The sequence below is a fragment of the Chiloscyllium plagiosum genome, chromosome 45 (assembly GCF_004010195.1).
Source record: "Chiloscyllium plagiosum isolate BGI_BamShark_2017 chromosome 45, ASM401019v2, whole genome shotgun sequence".
Classification (NCBI taxonomy): domain Eukaryota; kingdom Metazoa; phylum Chordata; class Chondrichthyes; order Orectolobiformes; family Hemiscylliidae; genus Chiloscyllium; species Chiloscyllium plagiosum.
The window spans coordinates 9,019,344-9,036,642 of record NC_057754.1 but is presented as its reverse complement, the minus strand read 5'-3'; the positions used below and the strand labels follow the sequence as shown (position 1 = coordinate 9,036,642).

Genomic DNA, 17,299 nt, shown 5'->3' with positions numbered 1-17,299 from the left:
CCATTCTGGAAAAGAACCTTTTATCCCAACTCTCTGCCTTCTGTCAGACAGCCAATCGCCAATCCATGCCAGTAGCTCACCTCGAACACCTTACTCAGCAGCTTCCCGTGAGGCACCTTATCAAAGCCCTTTTGGAAGTCTAGATAGACAACATCCACTTACAGTATAATTCACACTAAATTTAATCCTTCAAAATGCATCACCTCACATTTGTCTGGATTAAACTCCATCTGCCATTTCTGCCCAAGTCACCAATCTACCTATAGCCTATTATATCCTTTCACAATCGTTGGCACGATCAGCAAATCCACCAATTTGTGTGTCATCTGCAAACCTATTAATCAGACCATCCAAATCTTCCTCCAGATCATTTATATATCCTACAAACAACAGAAGACCTAATACCAATCCCTGTGGAACACCACTAGTTACCAGTCTCCATTCTGAAAAACACCCTTCCACTGCTAACCTCTATCCTCTATGATTAAGCCAGTTCTGTATCCATCCAGCCAACCCACCGTGAATCCCATGTGATTATTTTAGCTTTTGTACCAACCTAGCATGTGGGACTTTATCAAATGCCTTACTAAAGTCCGCATGAACTACATCCACAGCCCATCCCTCAAAAATTATCTTCGCATTTTTTTTGAAGAGGTGACAATCAGGTTGGTGAGACGTGACCTTCCCCGTACAAAACCATGCTGCCCGTCACTAACTAGTCCACTTTCTTCCAAACATGCATATATCTTGTCACTCAACCCTCCCCACCACAGATGTCAGGCTCACTGGCCTATAATTTCCTGGATTATCCCTGCTTCCTTCCTTAAAAAAAAAGAACAATATTGGCTAATCTCCAGTTCTCTAGAACCTCAGAGGATGTGAAGATATCTGCTAATGCCCCAACTATTTCTTCCCTTGCCTCTCGCACTAACCTGGGATGGATCCCATCCGGGCCTGGAGACCTGTCTACCTTAATGCAATTTAAGATACCCAAAGCTTCCTCCTTTAATATACTGACATTCTCTAGAGTATTCACACACTCATCCCTGACCTCAACATCAGTCAAATCCTTCTCTTTGATGAATCCAGATACGAAGTACTCATTAAGGATCTCTCCCACTTCCCATGATTCCATGCATATCTTCCCATCTTTGTCTCTGAGTGGGCCTACTCTTTCCCTTGCCATGCTCTTTCTTCTAATATATGTATAAAAAACCTTGGGATTCTCCTTGACCCTGTTTGTGAAAGTCATTTCATGGCCCCTTTTACCTTTCCTAATTCAACATTTAAGTTCCTTCCTAGTTTCTCTGTACGCTTCAAGGGCTTTGTCAGTTTTAGCTGCCTAGACCTATCATATGCTTCCTTTTACCTTTTCACTAAGCTTACAATTTCCCTTGTGATCCATGGTTCCTGAATCCTGCCATTCCTATCCTTCAGTTTTGCAGGGACATGCACGTCCTGCACATTCATCAACTGGTCATTAGAAGTCTCCCCTATGCCAGATGTAGATTTGCCCTCAAATAACTGCTCCCAATCCACATTTCCCAGTTCCTGTCGAACTTGGATGTAATTGGCCCTTGCCCAATTAAGCACCTTCACCTGAGGGCCACTCTTGTCCTTGTCCATGACTACTTGAAATCTAATGGAGTTATGGTCACTAAGCCCCAAATGCTATCCTACTGAACATCAATCACTTGTCCTGGCTCATTTCCTAATACCAAGTTTAGTATGGCCTTCTCTCTGGTTGGATTCTCAAGAATCCGTCTCAAAGTGTTCTCCTGGATACATCTAACAAATTGCTCTCCATCCGAGCCTCTGGCTCTAAGCGAGACCCAGTCAATAACAGGAAAGTTAAAATCATCCACCACAACGACCCTGCTTTTTTCACACCTTTCTCGTATCTGACTACATTTCTGCTCCACTGTCTCCTGTGAGCTGTTAGGAGGTCGATAGAAAACTCCCAACATTGTCATTTCACTCTTCCTATTCCTGAGCTCCTCGCCATAATGCCTCACTATAAGATCCCTCCGATGTGTCCTCCCGCAGCACAGCTGTGATGTGATCCCTAGTCACCAATGCAACTCCTCCACCCCTTTTGTTTCCCCTTCTGTCCCAAGATAAGAGTTAAATGAGCTGCTAAATAAGTGGTGTTAGAATCAAGGTCCTGGTACGGAAAGACAATTGGCTGACTGGTAGAAGGCAGAGAGTGGGAATAACGGGGTCTTTTTCAGGATAGCAGGTGGTGCTAAATTTGCAGATGACACAAAGACATATGGAGGGACAGTTAGTGTTGAGTAAGCAGGGACAGTCAGGAGGAGTTAGATAAGGAGAGTGGGTAAAGAAGGTGCAGATAAAATACAATATGGGGAATTGTGAGGTTATACATTTTAGTTAAAAAGAACAGAGGCATAGACAGTTTTCTAGATGGGGGGGAAAGGCTTCGGAAGTCTGAAGCACAAAAGGGACTTGGCAGTCCTAGTTCAGGATTCTCTTCAGGTTACCATGCAGGTTCAGTTGATCGTTATTAGCAGTCATTTTGAGAGAGTGAGAATAAAAGAGCAGGGGTATACTGCTGAGGCTGTATAAGGCTCTGGTCAGACCACATTTGTGATGTTGTGAGCAGTTTTGGGCTCTATTTCTAAGGAAGAATGTGCTGATCTTGCAGGGGTCCAGAGCAGGTTCATTGAACAACTCCAGGAATAATGGGTTTGTCATATGTGGAGCACTTGAGGACTCTGGGCTGTACTAGATGGAGTTTAGAAGGATCTGGGGAGATTTGATTGAAACTTACAGAATACTGAGAGGCCTCAGCAGAGCAGACTTGGAGAAGATGTTTCCATTAATAGGAGAGACAAGGACTCAAGGGCACAGCCTCAGAGTGAAGGGATGACTCTTTAGGACTAAAATGAGGAGAGGATGGAACACATTAATACAGAGGCCAGGTGTATTTGAGAGAGATAGATAGGTTCTTTATTAGTAAGGGGGATCAAGGATTACAGGGAGAAGACCAAAGAATGGGGCTGAAAACATATGAGCCATGATTTAATGGTGTAGCAGAGTCAAAGGGCCAAATAATTCAATTCTGCTCCTATATGTTATGATCTCATGATTCCTTTGGTAAATCAAGTGGTCTCTACAGACATTGTGTACTAAAATGGGTAGCACGGTGGCACAGTGGTTAGCACTGCTGCCTCACAGTGCCAGGGACCCGGGTTCAATTCCCGCCTCGGGCGACTCGCTGTGTGGAGTTTGCACATTCTCCCAGTGTCTGCGTGGGTTTCCTCCGTGTGATCCGGTTTCCTCCCACAGTCCAAAAGTGTGTAGGTTACGTGAATTGGCCATGCTAAATTGCCCGTGTTGTTAGATGAAGGGGTAAATGTAGGGGAACGGGTCTGGATGGGTTACGCTTCGGCGGGTCGGTGTGGACTTGTTGGGCCGAAGGGCCTGTTTCCACACTGTAAGTAATCTAATCTAAAAAAAATGTCCTGATTCATTTAAAGCCATTTTCTTTCAAATTGATGTCTCAAGTATAGATCAGCCAATGAAAAAGAAGATTAATAGTTCATATTTTATATATTCATGACATAATATATGGAAACAGGGTAGCCAATTTGTACACAGTAAGGCTTCATGAACACAAATAATTAACACCAATCTATTTAACAATCCATCTCACTTGGGGAGCAAACAAGCTGTCACCTACGAGATGGTGTCTCTGACAGTGCTGAACTGATTTATATGTCTGAATTTTGTACTCAAGTTTCTGGAGAATGATCTAAATGCACAACGTTGTAAATCAAAGGCAAGCATGCTACCCAGTCTCCAATGCTAAGTGGACTCCATGCATAAGTTTAAGGCTGCAGCTAAAGATACAAGCAGAATGACAAAGTAATCATTGCAAAAACAAAATGACAATTGCAATTGCAGACATTAGGGGTGGAACTTCTACACTTTGCTCAAGTTCACCACTTCGACTTCTTTTAGTTTATGCTGACTGCAGCTGCACTTTCCCAGCCTGAGTCTGCACTCTGTCTGGTACAATCTGCAGACAAAACAACACTTTTCACTGTATCTTGATACATGTGACAACAATAAATCAAACTAAATTAAAAGACAATGAAATCGAAAGCTGGAAAGTTGGCTACGACCCTCAATGTCATGTGTTCAAAACAAACTCATGAGAACAGCCAAAAATGACAAGCCAGTCAGGACAAACAATTCTGGAACAGGACACCAGCATAATCATATGTAATAAAATCACCCACAGATGACATGAAATTCATCCCTTTTTTTAACATACTCATTTGAGTGGTGGTCTGAAGACTTTTTGAGAAAATAGTCTTCCATAGACTTCTTGATGTGATGCTTGTCAGTCAATGAAGCAGAACTCTTGCTCAACAGACAGATCAGTTTTTAATTAGAATGACAAGATGCGTGGAGACCACCAGCTCCAAATTCCCTTCCAAGCCACACAGCACCCCGATTTGTAACTATATCACCACTCCCTCAATGTAACGTCAAAATCCTGGAACTCCCTCCCTAAAGCACTGTGGATGTCCCTATAACCAAACAATGCTTTAAGAAGGCACCTCACCATCGCCTTCTCCAAGACAATTAGGAAGAAGCAATAAATGCTGCTCCAGCTAGCAACGCCCACGTATGATGAACAAATAATTGAAAAAAAAAGACTGAACTGAAATTGCACAGCCAGGGCGATGTGTCTTCATTTAATGAAGAAACTATTCATGCTCCAGTACCAATGCCCCAGCATTAACTGCTTTTCTTTCAAACATATATTATCTGATGGGTCAACTATAAGAAATAATGGACAGAGTTTTACCAAAAGTGTCAGTTTCAGGGAGTTTTAGGAGGGGCTCTCTCTCCATCAGCTCTGAATTACATGACAATTCTCTGCTGTTCAGCTACACTTGTACCATCCGGTAGTCACCAGTGGTGGTGCTGTCAATTCTGCTGGGATCCACACACCCGGTGCCATATTTAATTCTCAGCTGTGCACCAGGTCAAATGCTGCAAGCCAGGAATAGCTATTCAAAGTGTATTGCTGCAAATTTTTGAAACTCTAATTTTGCTCCTATACCTTACAGTCATAGCTCCACCCTCAGCAATTTTCTCCATAGCAACCGCTAGGCTTCCTAAAAGCCTCTAAGCTAGGTCAAAAGTGCAAACATTATTTTTGAACAGACATAATGAAAGAAAATTAAATTAAACAACATCTATTTTACCTTAAACGGAACCCAAAATTCTACATTTTAACTCCATAATATAAGCTACAGGTATAACATAGGTTATTAAATCAGAGAATTACAGAAGTATTACAGTGCAAAAGGAGATCATTAATTTCATTGTCTCTGCATCAGCTCTCCAAATTAATATTATGAATTATTGTCACTCTCCTGCCTTTTCCCAATACCCTAGCACAATTGTTTCCATTCAAATAACCATGCAATGTCATCTTCATCTGAACCTGTCTCAATATAATTCCAGTCAGTGCAACCACTCATTGTGTGAAACAGTTGTTTTTTCTCACATGACATTTGCTAGCTATATAATTTGCTTTCAAGCTGTACCCTTTATTTTTCAATCTGTTTATGAGCAAGAACAGTTTCTCTCTAAGCTATCTAGCTCCTTCATGATTTTACAAACTTCTATTAGATCTCCTCTTATAGCCTTTATCTCACCAACAAGAACAGTTCAAACTGTTATGGACCAGGCCAGACCCCCCTCAAAATATTTCAAGAAGGTAGACTGGACCCTAACTTTTTCTTATTTTAAGGCATATATGAAGTGGGTGTTCTAGGTGTAATGCAACTGATCAAACCACTGGGCTTTAAGCAAAACAGAATTTATTTAAACACTACAGTTGAAACATGGACAAAAGAAAGCAGAATTTAGAATAACTATTGGAAAACTTAACCAACCCGATACAGTAACCGTTACTAAGTAACTGTTCCAATACAGTAACATCCCACAAATACATCCCTTGGCAAAAAGGTAAATTCAAACACAGATTCTTATTGGCAGGAAGGAACAACATCCAGATAGAGATTTCAGAGAAAGTCCGAGGAATCCTTTACTGGAGTTTGCAACTCTTCTGGACTCCAACATTTTGTGACTGCTACAGCTAAAATAAAAACCTAGTAAAACCTGAACTGGGAGAACTGGCCCCTCCCATTGTTAAACTGTCAAATTTCCTCGAATCCTTGGCACCTCTGCCTTTACGACCTCTCTCCAAAAAAATAACCAAGGACACAATAAGGTGACAGCATCGTCATTAAAACCTCTTCAATCTACCCTCATACTGGAGTTCGATATCCCTGGAACCTATTCTGGATTCTCTCCAATTATCTTTCTTATTGCATGGTACCCAGAACTGCATACTATATTCCAAGGGAGGTCTGACAAATGTCGTATATGATTTCAGCATAACTTCCACACTGTTGTATTCTATTCTGGGATACTATACACTCTATTATCTGCTCTCTTCATTTGCTCCGCCACCTTCAGTGAACTGTGCACATCATCATCCAGGTCCCTCTGCTCTTGCACCCCTCTTTGGAATAATGCCCTTTACTTTATTCTGTCTGCCCTTGGTTTCCCACGAAAATGAATCATCTCATACTTCTCCACTGAATTTGATCTGTCATCAGTCAGCCCACCCTACCAACTTGTCTGCATCCTGTTGGCCTTCTACATTTTCCTCCTCACAGTTTACAATGCTTCTAGGTTTTGTAACATAAGGCCATAATATACAGGAGCAGAAATTAGGCCACTCAGCCAAAGTCTGCTCAGTCATTCAATCTTGGCTGGTAAGTTCTCCCTTGATCCCCTTAAACTCAAAGACCTGGCTATCTCAGTTGTAAATATACTCAGTGACCTGGCCTCCACAGCCTTCTGTGGCAATGAATTTCATAGATTCATCACTCTCTGGATGAAGAAGTTTTTTCTTATCACTGTTCTAAACGATCTCCCTTTACTTTAAGGCTGTGCCCTAGAGTTCTGCCAATGGAAACATCTTCCCAACATCTACTCTGTCCAGGCCATTCAGTATTCTGTATGTTTCAATTAGATTCCCCCTCATCCTTGTAAATTCAATTAAGTATAAACTTAGAGTCCTTAAATGTTCCTCACATCTGCGAACTAAGATCCAGATCATTAACATACATCAGGAAAGGTAACAGACCAAGTACTAATCCCTGGTGGGCTCCACTACAAACTTTCCTTCAGCCTGAAAAATACCCAAACAACAATCAATCACTCAGATTCCTATTTCATGAAGTCATTATTTTCAGATGTCCCAGTCTTGAGAAGAGAATTCTCAAATCAATTTCCCACAACTCCAGCTACTTCTAACCTATGATCTTGTTTTTCTAATTTCCTGAACATATACCATAAACATACTGAAGTTGCTAGAAGATTCAGAATCAGCAGTGCAAACCCTTGCTGCCTCCAAGAACAAATGTCAAAATATTTTTAGTCATGTGAAAAATTTCAACTTTAATTCTATTTACAGATCCAGTCTCACAATTCTAAATTGTTGACACGCCATCAATCCCCTCGTTCAAATAAAAAAGTTCCTGTGGGAATTTAAAGATTCTCCAGCTCTCTGCATTCACCTGTATCCACCTTGTGGCCGTTTCCTCAATGCAGATTCTCAGTTTGTCTTTACATCAATGTCAATTCCTCTGATAGATACCAGTGGGTGGAATCTATCCCTATTATCTTAAAGTCAACTCCTCAATGGGAGTGTTTGACAGTGCATTAATGATTTACAATGTCATCTCATGGTACATCTCATGACACAGTAACAATTTCATGCTGTTTGTTATCAAGTTGCTGAGCATGTCTGGGACATGTTATTCAATGCAGTGTCACCATGCATTTCCACATTAATCTTCAAGAGGAATGAATCATATCTCTTCCTCACAGCGCTGTCCAATATCATGCCACAATTCCAACTGATAAAAGCCACTTTCAGGTAACCTTACCAAGAGATCAAGGAGGTGAGGTCAGTTTGAAGATCTTTGCTTAACTCCCCCAGAATGGCTCCAATGCCTCAGGCAGTGGCCAGATGATCAAATTCAGTTTCTCAATGTGCTGAAGCAAGCAAACATCTCTAAGAGAAGAGTATTGATTTATGAATCTCATCCACACTTTGTGATTTCCACCAGAATGTAAATGCTATATTCCATTGGTGTGAATTCCTTCTATCCTTTTATTCTAAGTGCAATAATTTTAATTCTCTCTCATTAAAGGAGAGCTGCATGAATTTCACTGTCCAATTCAATATTCTTAGAATGTGGTGTCTGTCTGCAGATGACACAGACATATTTATAATCAGTTTAGCGAAAACTCCCATATCTCCCGTTCTCAAGCAAGCTGTCTTGAAAGATAGCAAATGGGATGAAGGCGCATCTTAAAATATGGTATTTTGTTCAAATTGTCACCATGCCATCGGTAAAAAGGATTAATTCCTTCGCTTGTTTTGTAAAAGGGCTGAGCAAACTTTCACAAATGAACAAAGTTTGGTCAATTTTGCACCAACTTTCTTTCGGAACAACAAATCAAATACCATTTCAAACTTCGTTTCCAAGTCTTTGGTACTTCTCTCAGCTTTGTCAAATATTATTTTGATTCTTTTCCAAATGATTGTAATATAACTGAAGGCTAAGAAAAGTTCTTTAAAAATAAGCTTTTGGAGATAAACTACAGCTTTAACCATTTTAGACAAAGAGAAACAGTTAGAGGGAAGAGAGTCCCACAACTTGAGAGCTCAAAAACAACTACAAGTCTGAAATTATCTTTGGGGAAATCAAATGTTTGGTCCCTTTACAATTGTACAAGTAAATTGCAATGCGTCTTTGTCATGAAAATGTTTCACTTTTCTCAGCACAAAAACTAGTAGCATTTTAGATGAAATGCTAATTATAAACTACTCTTGTAGCTGGTGTATGAAGAAAATCCTGTCCACTATCGATCTGCTGTCACAGAAACTGCACTGTGCTTCTGGATACACCCACTCTAAGTGGATGCAGTCTGTTAAAACATGATCTTGCTGAAGGTCTTCCCTATGACAGTAAGGAGTGAGATGCTCCCACAATTGCTGCAAACTCCTCTGTCTCTTTTGTTTTTGTAGGTGGTGATGGTTTTTGTATCATGCATGCCCCATGGAACAGATCCTGCCTCCGAACAGAGAAGGCAGTGGTCATGAAGGTGCAGCAGTAGAGGAGACTTACTGCTTGCTCCACAATCAATGACCTTTTCCAGGTCAGATGATGAAAGTTCCATGTCCGACACAACAACGACTAGGAGGACAGCATCAAATGGAGACTGGGGATGTCCGTCTCATAGGAGTATTGCACAGTCACGTTAAACCCAGCAGGATGTCTGTTTACCTCCAACAGTGAATACTTCAGCTCTGGATTTCTCAGGAGCCACCTTCGGCATGATGGGATTTCAAGTCCTCTCTCAATCCCATCCGACACAGCTTGTAAATGAATGTGACCACAGGCAGTTTAGATTTCTTGACATGTCAGACTCAGTGATTCTTTGCCCAATATCTCTGTTCCTTTGCACAACTGTCTTGGCTACCTGGGGATGATGCAGCATTCTAGCTGCTGCATTGAGGTTGTGCATCAAGTCATCTTTGCCTTTTTTGCTTCAATGACATATCATCTCTGCCAAGTAGCTCTTAGACCAGTCTTTGATATGGTTCGACCTTTACCAAATGTTGCTGCTGCAGTGTCATAAATGATTGAACCCAGCGGCTTCCAAACTTCATCAATATCGATGTTGATTGATGAAAGTTTTATTGATTTATCTGTAAAATATTTCATTATTATTCATGACTCTTGGCTTCATTTAATGCCATAGCTCAGGTATCAATGTGAAAAATGTGCAGTCAAAATTGTCAGCAAGGATTAAGAGATTTTCCCACTTGGACATATTAATCTTCCAGATTCTGGACTGCAGATTTCGTATTGAAAATTCAATTTAGGATTGAAGTAAAAGTTCATTATTGTATTGTTACTGAGTTCCCAGTTCAAAGGGAAAGATCACAGGTGGTACGTTTGAAAAGAAACAGTGCAGCCCTGAAAAAATCAAATTAAAATACCAGCCACAGTTCTAGGGGTTGTTAATATCAGAAATAAACCAAATATTATGAGATTCTCAATCATGAACATCATTAACAACAGCAGAATCAAGTAGTCACTTATGGATTCGTTGGTGTCTCTGCAGATGGGATGACTGAGTGAATTCCATCCCACACACAGAGCAGGTGAACAGCCTCTCCACAGTGTGAACTTGCTGATGTGTCAGCAGTTGGGATGACCAAGGGAATTGCTTCCCACACACGGAGCAGGTGAATGGTTTCTGTCCAGTGTGGGTGTGCTGGTGTTCTTTGAGGTCAATCGAATGCTTGAACGTCTTTCCACAGGAAGTGCAGCGGAATGGATTCTCCTTTGTGTGAAAATGGTGGTGTGACTGGACGGCGAGTAACTGAGAGAATCTTGTCCCACACACGAAGCAACTGAATGGTTTCTGCCCTCCAATGTGAAACAGCTCGTGTTCAGTGAGCATGTCTGCAGACCTGAAGCTCTGTCCACACGTTGTGCAGCTGAATGGCTTCTCCTCAGTGTGAACTCGCTGGTGTGAACTAAGGTTGGATGACCGAGCAAATCCCTTCCCGCACTCAGTGCAGATGAATGGCCTCTCCCCAGTGTGAGTGCGTCGATGGATTTCCAGCCGGGATGAGTAATTAAATCCTTTCCCACAATCTTCACATTTCCACGGTTTCTCCATGGTGCCGGTGTCCTCGTGTCTCTCCAGTTTGGAAGATCACTCAAAGCCTCGTCCAGTCACAGAACATGTGTATGTTTTCTCACTGCTTTAAATGGTGTAATATCATGCTCATAATTGCTTGAAGCTTTTTCCACAGTCAGGGTACTGGAACACTCTCATTCAGGCCTGACACTTGATGCTTTTCCTTTCACACTGATGTTTGTAAACTTCTTCCACAGATAGAACAGGTGAGCATTTCTTCTTTCTCATTCATTGCTGCTGATATTCTGTTCCTCGTGAATCAAGTGACTCTGTTTAATGTTGACATTAAATTTGATTTGAGCTTCTCACCCTTTAAAACATCCTCTTTCTACATCCTGTAAAAGGAGTTTACAAGCTTTTAACTGTCAGAACAGGATAGAGATTCTGAACAGACAATTCAAGTTTTTCTTCAATACTGTTTCCTTTCTTTTAATCCCCAAAAGCTTTAACTCCCAGTCCTATATACTTTTCCTCAAGTTTAGCAAAGACATTTTCGTTGGGCTTTTTGAAACGCTGCAGGTCATCAGACTGTCAACATGATTTTGGGAAATGGAAATCACATTTAACAAAGTTATTGGAGTTCTTTGAGGAACATGTACTATCGATAATGGAGAACTCCTGAATGTACTGCACTTAGATTTTCAGAAGGTGTTTCATAAGATGTCACATGAAAGGTGATTGTGAAAAGTTCATGTTAGTTAGCCAGTCATAAATGTGTTCCTTTCGGTTTTGCAAGATGTAATGAGTGACGTGCCACAGGGATCATGGCAGAGTCCTCAATATTTTGCAATTTGTTTTCAGAAATTTGGATTAACTGAACAAAAAACTTTGGTTTCAATATTTGCTGACAAAGTGGAGATAAATAAGAAATTGAGTTGAGAGGACATAAGGAAGCTGCAAAGGGATACAGGTTAAGTGAATGGACAATGATCTTGAAAATGGGAGTTTTCAGGAAACTTTCCATTTCAACAGGAATAATAAAAATGAAGTATTTCATTGAAATGATGAGAAATTACAGAGCTCTGAGATGCAGAGTAATCTAGCCTTCTTAGTGCATGAATTGCAAAAGGTTAATATGCAGGTACTACAAGTAATTAGAAGAGCTAGTAGGTGTTCACTGGTTGAATGCAAAAATAGGTAGGTTACACTTCAATTGTAAAGGGAACTGATAAGACAACAGCGTGTTCACTGTGTGCCATTACTGGACTCCTTAGTTATGGATGGATGAAAATGTATCAAAGGCAGTTTAGAGAAGGTTCACTAAACTTATAACCAGAAAAGGTGGGTTGTATTATGAGTAATAGTTGGACAGGCTAGGTTTCTATCTAGTGGGTTCTGAAGAGTTACATGCAACTTGATTAAAGCATTAAAAATATGACAGCTATTGACAGGGCACCTATCAAAAGGATATTTCCTGTACGGGTAAATGTAGAGCTGAGGGTCACTGCTTCATTAGAAATTACATTTATGGGCAACGTGGACACCAGATGGAGCTTTAAGTATGATGTGACAATTAATCTACCTGCCTTAGCCCAGAATCGAGATTTCAACAAATCATCAATGAAAAACAATGCTTATTGTTTTAGACTTTGTTAAAAAGTACACTAAATGTGTGACTTTGGCCTTCTTTTGTTTGCCCCTAATAAACATCACTTTTGGAATTAATGTTTTCACAGAAAAGCTAAAATGTGTCAAAGCTTTTGCTTCTTAAAAATGTAAGCAGTCGAGTTAAACCTATTGAAATAGACCCAAGTATGAAGCTGCAATAAACTATAATTCTGATCCTGAAAACTTCAGTTATTACATGCTGACATATCAGGTCCACACTGACCCTGTGAAGAGTAACCCACCCAGACCGATTCTCTATTATCCTATGTTTACCCTGCACATCCCTGAAGGAAACTAGAACACTTAGAGGAAACTCACATAGACAATAGATAATAGACAATAGACACGGGGAGAATGTGCAAACTCCACACAGACAGTCACCCTGTGTTGGAATCGAACCCGGGTCCCTAGCGCTGTGAGGCAGCAATGCTAACCACTGAGTCACCGTATTACTCTTCCTTGAAAGGTAGCATATTTGGTTATTTTGAATCTGAAATAGACAGATTTCAGGTGAGCTGGGGTGAAAGGGTCTGGAGGTGAGTTAGGAATGTGGAGTAATCAAATAGGCCAGGATCTTATTGAATAGTGGAGCAAGCTCCATCGGCTGAGTTAGGGATCCTGCTAATTGGGATGTTCCTCCCTTGCCTTGAATTAAAACCCACTTCCTTCACTCCATTCCTCCATTCTCAGTTCTCACTCTCCTCACCGTATTCCTTCCCCTGGCCTCAGGTCGCTGTACAGACAACGACATCCCGTTGATGAAAATGGATTAGCGTAGGATAGATAGGTTTCACAGGTCGCAACACTGAGGGCCGAAGGGCCTGTACTGCGCTGTAATGTTCTAGGTTCTCTATCAGCTGCAGCGCCAACAGCCATCGTCACTGCGCATGCTCGAACAGCGAATGTGATTGACAGTGAGCCCAAACCTATTAGGAAAGGGAGCGGGGGCGTCCTCCAGCAAATCAGAGCACGTTACAGAAGCCTCACCTCCGAGGGGCGGGAATTCTGGGTTCAACTCCACCGGGGCGGGGGTCACAGGCCGATCCTCAGCCCTCGAACGACCTGACTGCGCATGCGTCGCTCGACTGGTCCTCTCCTCTCAAGATGGTGGCCGTTCACTCGGGCCTGATACTGGAAAGAAGCGACGAAGCCGCCATCGGCTTCACTGGAGTTTGGGGAGGGGGGGGGGAAGCTTCAAAATTATGGTTTAAAGTTTTCTTACAGTGAGTCTGAAACCTCCCAATGCAGTTAACCACTCCATCACTCTCTCTGCCGCTCTCCCAAGCGGATCTCACCTGCGATAAAATTTCCACATGATCTGCTCCGTCCAGCCGCAGCCCTGCACTGCGGCTGTTGGCGGTGGCTCAGGGCCAATAGGAAGAGGGGGCGGGGCTGGAGGACTGGGCGGGCGGGGCTGGACTTCCAGCCAATCGGAGTGAATGAGGGGGTGGGACTGAGCTCGACTCTCCCTCATTGGCTGAAACACCCCCTTATTTGGAATCCTGACTAGTGTCAAACCCCGGGAGACAGCTGGGTCTTTCTGTTCGTTGCATGAAACAGATTAAACCCTCTGGGGCTGGACCAAACATTTGAACATTCGTAACTGTGATACTGTAACATGACGAGACAATCTGACTTAAGGGAACAACTATACCAAAAGGAAATGTGACCATTCGAACAACGCCTTCAATAAATGAACGAGCAGAAGAGTTTGGACATATTCGGGAAGAGGTTAATCCTGTCAGCATTCAGAAAAACGCAGACTATAAAAAAAACAACTTATCTTGTGCACACTGAACAAATTCCTCTCTATCTAAACCCTTAACATTATGGCAGTCCCAGTCTATGTCGCGTAAAGGTGGATAGATCCGCAGGACCTGACCAGGTGCACCCCAGAACTCTGTGGGAAGCGCTTGCTAGGCCTCTTGCTGAGATATTTGTGTCATCGATAGTCACAGGTGAGGTGCTGGGAGACTGGAGGTTGGCTAATGTGGTACCGGTATTTTAAAAAGGTGGTAAGGGAATTATAGCTGAAAATGTGTTGCTGGAAAAGCACAGCAGGTCAGGCAGCATCCAGGGAACAGGAGAATCGACGTTTCAGGCATAAGCCCTTCTTCCTGAAGAAGGGCTTATACCCGAAACGTCGATTCTCCTGTTCCCTGGATGCTGCCTGACCTGCTGCGCTTTTCCAGCAACACATTTTCAGCTCTGATCTCCAGCCTCTGCAGTCCTCACTCTCTCCGGTAAGGGAATTATAGACCGGTGAGCCTGTCCTCAGTGGTGGGCAAGTTGTTGGAGGGAATCCTGAGGGACAGGATTTACATGTATTTGAATGCGCAAGGACTGATTAAGGATCGTCAACATGGTTTTGTGCGTGGGAAATCACGAACTTGATTGAGTTTTTTGAAGAAGTAACAAAAAGGATTGATGAGGGCAGAGTGGTAGATGTGATCTATATGGACTTCTCTAAGGCATTCGACAAGGTTCCCCATGGGAGACTGGTTAGTAAGGTTAGATCTCATGGAATACAGGAAGAACTAGCCATTTGGATACAGAACTGGCTCAAAGGTAGAAGACAGAGGGTGGTGGCGGAGGGTTGTTTTTCAGATTGAAGGCTTGTGACCAGTGGAGTGCCACAAGGATTGGTGCTGGGTCCACTACATTTTGTCATTTATGTAAATATGTCATTTATGTGAACACATGAGGTATAGTTAGTAAGTTTGCAGGTGACACCAAAATTGGAGGTGTAGTGGACAGCGAAGAGGGTTACCTCAGGTTACAATGGAATCTTGATCAGATGGGCCAATGGACTGAGGAATGGCAGATAGAGTTTAGTTTAGATAAATGCAAGGTGTTAAATTGTGGGAAAGCAAATCTTAGCAGGACTTATACACTTAATGGTAAGGTCCTAGGGAGTTTGCTGAACAAAGAGACCTTGGAGTGCAAGTTCATAGATTCTTGAAAGTAGAGTCGCAAGGACATAAGATAGTGGAGAAAGTGTTTGGTATGTTTTCCTTTATTGGTCAAGAGTATTGAGTACAGGAGTTGGGAGGTCATGTTGCAGCTGTACAGGACGTCGGTTAGGCCACTTTTGGAATATTGCATGCAATTCTGGTCTCCTTCCTATCGGAAGGATGTTGTGAAACTTGAAAGGATTCAGAAAAGATTTACAAGGATGTTGCCTGGGTTGGAGGATTTGAGCTATAGAGAGAGGTTGAACAGGCTAGGGCTGTTGTCCCTGGAGCATTGGAGGCTGAGGGGTGACCTTATAGAGGTTTATAAAATCATGTGGGGCATGGATAGGAGAAGTCTTTTCCCTGGAGTGGGCGAGTCCAGATCTAGAGAGTATAGGTTTAGGGTGAGAGGGGAAAGATATAAAAGAGACCTAAGGGGCAACTTTTTCACACAGAGACTGGTGCGTGTATGGAATGAGCTGCCAGAGGAGGTGATGGAGGCTGGTATAATTGCAGCATTTAAAAGGCATCTCAATGGGTATATGAATAGGAGGGGTTTGGAGGAATATGGGCCAGGTGCTGGCAAGTGGGACTAGATTAGACTGGTATATCTGGTCGGCATTGGACCGAAGGGTCTGTTTCATGTTGTACATCTCTATGAATCTATGACTATGACTATCTCAAACAGTGTACTTTTGTATGTGTATTGAGGAGGGTGTGTGCTGTACCAATTTTAAATGGCTTAATGATATATGTTTTCTATCCTGCGTAACCACATTGAAACCGATCTGGTAAATCTTCTCTGAATTGCTTCCAATACTTTTACATTCTTCCTTAAACAAGAAGATCAATACTGCTTACAGTATTCCAGTAGTGGTCTCATGCTTCCTGAACACCTAAAGCATGAACGTGCTAATTTTCTAAAAGCAAAATACCGCAGGGGTTGGAAAATAAAAAGGGAAAACATTGGAAAAACCCAACAGGTCTCATAGCATGTGTGATGAGGGAAACAGTCATCGTTTTGAGTCAGATATGACTCTTCAGAACTCATTCACCATTTTCTCCATCAGGCACTCATTAACTGCAGTTCTATCTTCATCCATAATTCCAAACAAACTCATCCGTAAACTTTGAGACGTACGTCTTGGCTCCCTTTCTGTAACTGGATCCTTGACTTCCTGACCCATAGACCGCAATCAGTAAGAATAGGTGACAACATCTCCTTCACCATAATCCTTAATACTGGTGCCCCACAAGACTGCATACTCAGCCTCCTAATATAGTTCTTATATTCAGGACGATGTGGCCAAATTCTGCCCCAACTCCATTTACAAGTTTGCTCATGACACCGCCGTTGTATGTCCAATCTTAAACAATGTTGATGCAGAATACAAAAAAGAGATTGAGTGCTTAGCGGCTTGCTGTAAAGACAACAATCTCTCCATCAATGTCAGTAAACTGAAGGAGCTGCTCGTTGACTTCCAGAATCGGAGTGGAGGGCACACATCTGTCTGCATCAGTGGTCCTGAGGTGGAGATGGTCAAAAGGGTCAGGCTCTTGGGAGTGATGATTACCAACAATCTGTCCTGGTGCACCCATGTCAACGCAATGCTCAAGAAAGCATAACAATGTCTCTACTTTCTCAGGAGGCTAAGGAAATTCAGCAAGTTCACAAGGACTCTAACCACTTTTTGTAGATGCACCATAGAAATCATCCTGTCTGGATACAGTGTTCTTTGGCAACTACTCTTCCCAAGACCACAAGAACCAGCAGATTCATGAACACAGCCCAGTTCTTCATGCAAACCAGCACATATAAACACATAAATAGAAAGCGGAGAATAACATCAGCGCTTCATCGGAGGCTCACTGATATGTTATCTAGTATGGTAATG

The 17,299-nt window shown here is 42.2% G+C and overlaps 1 pseudogene; it reads right to left on the bottom strand.

Moving 5' to 3' along the window:
* Positions 1–3,443: 3,443 nt before the first annotated feature.
* Positions 3,444–17,299, bottom strand: part of LOC122543903 — an 88,318-nt pseudogene continuing 74,462 nt past the window's right edge.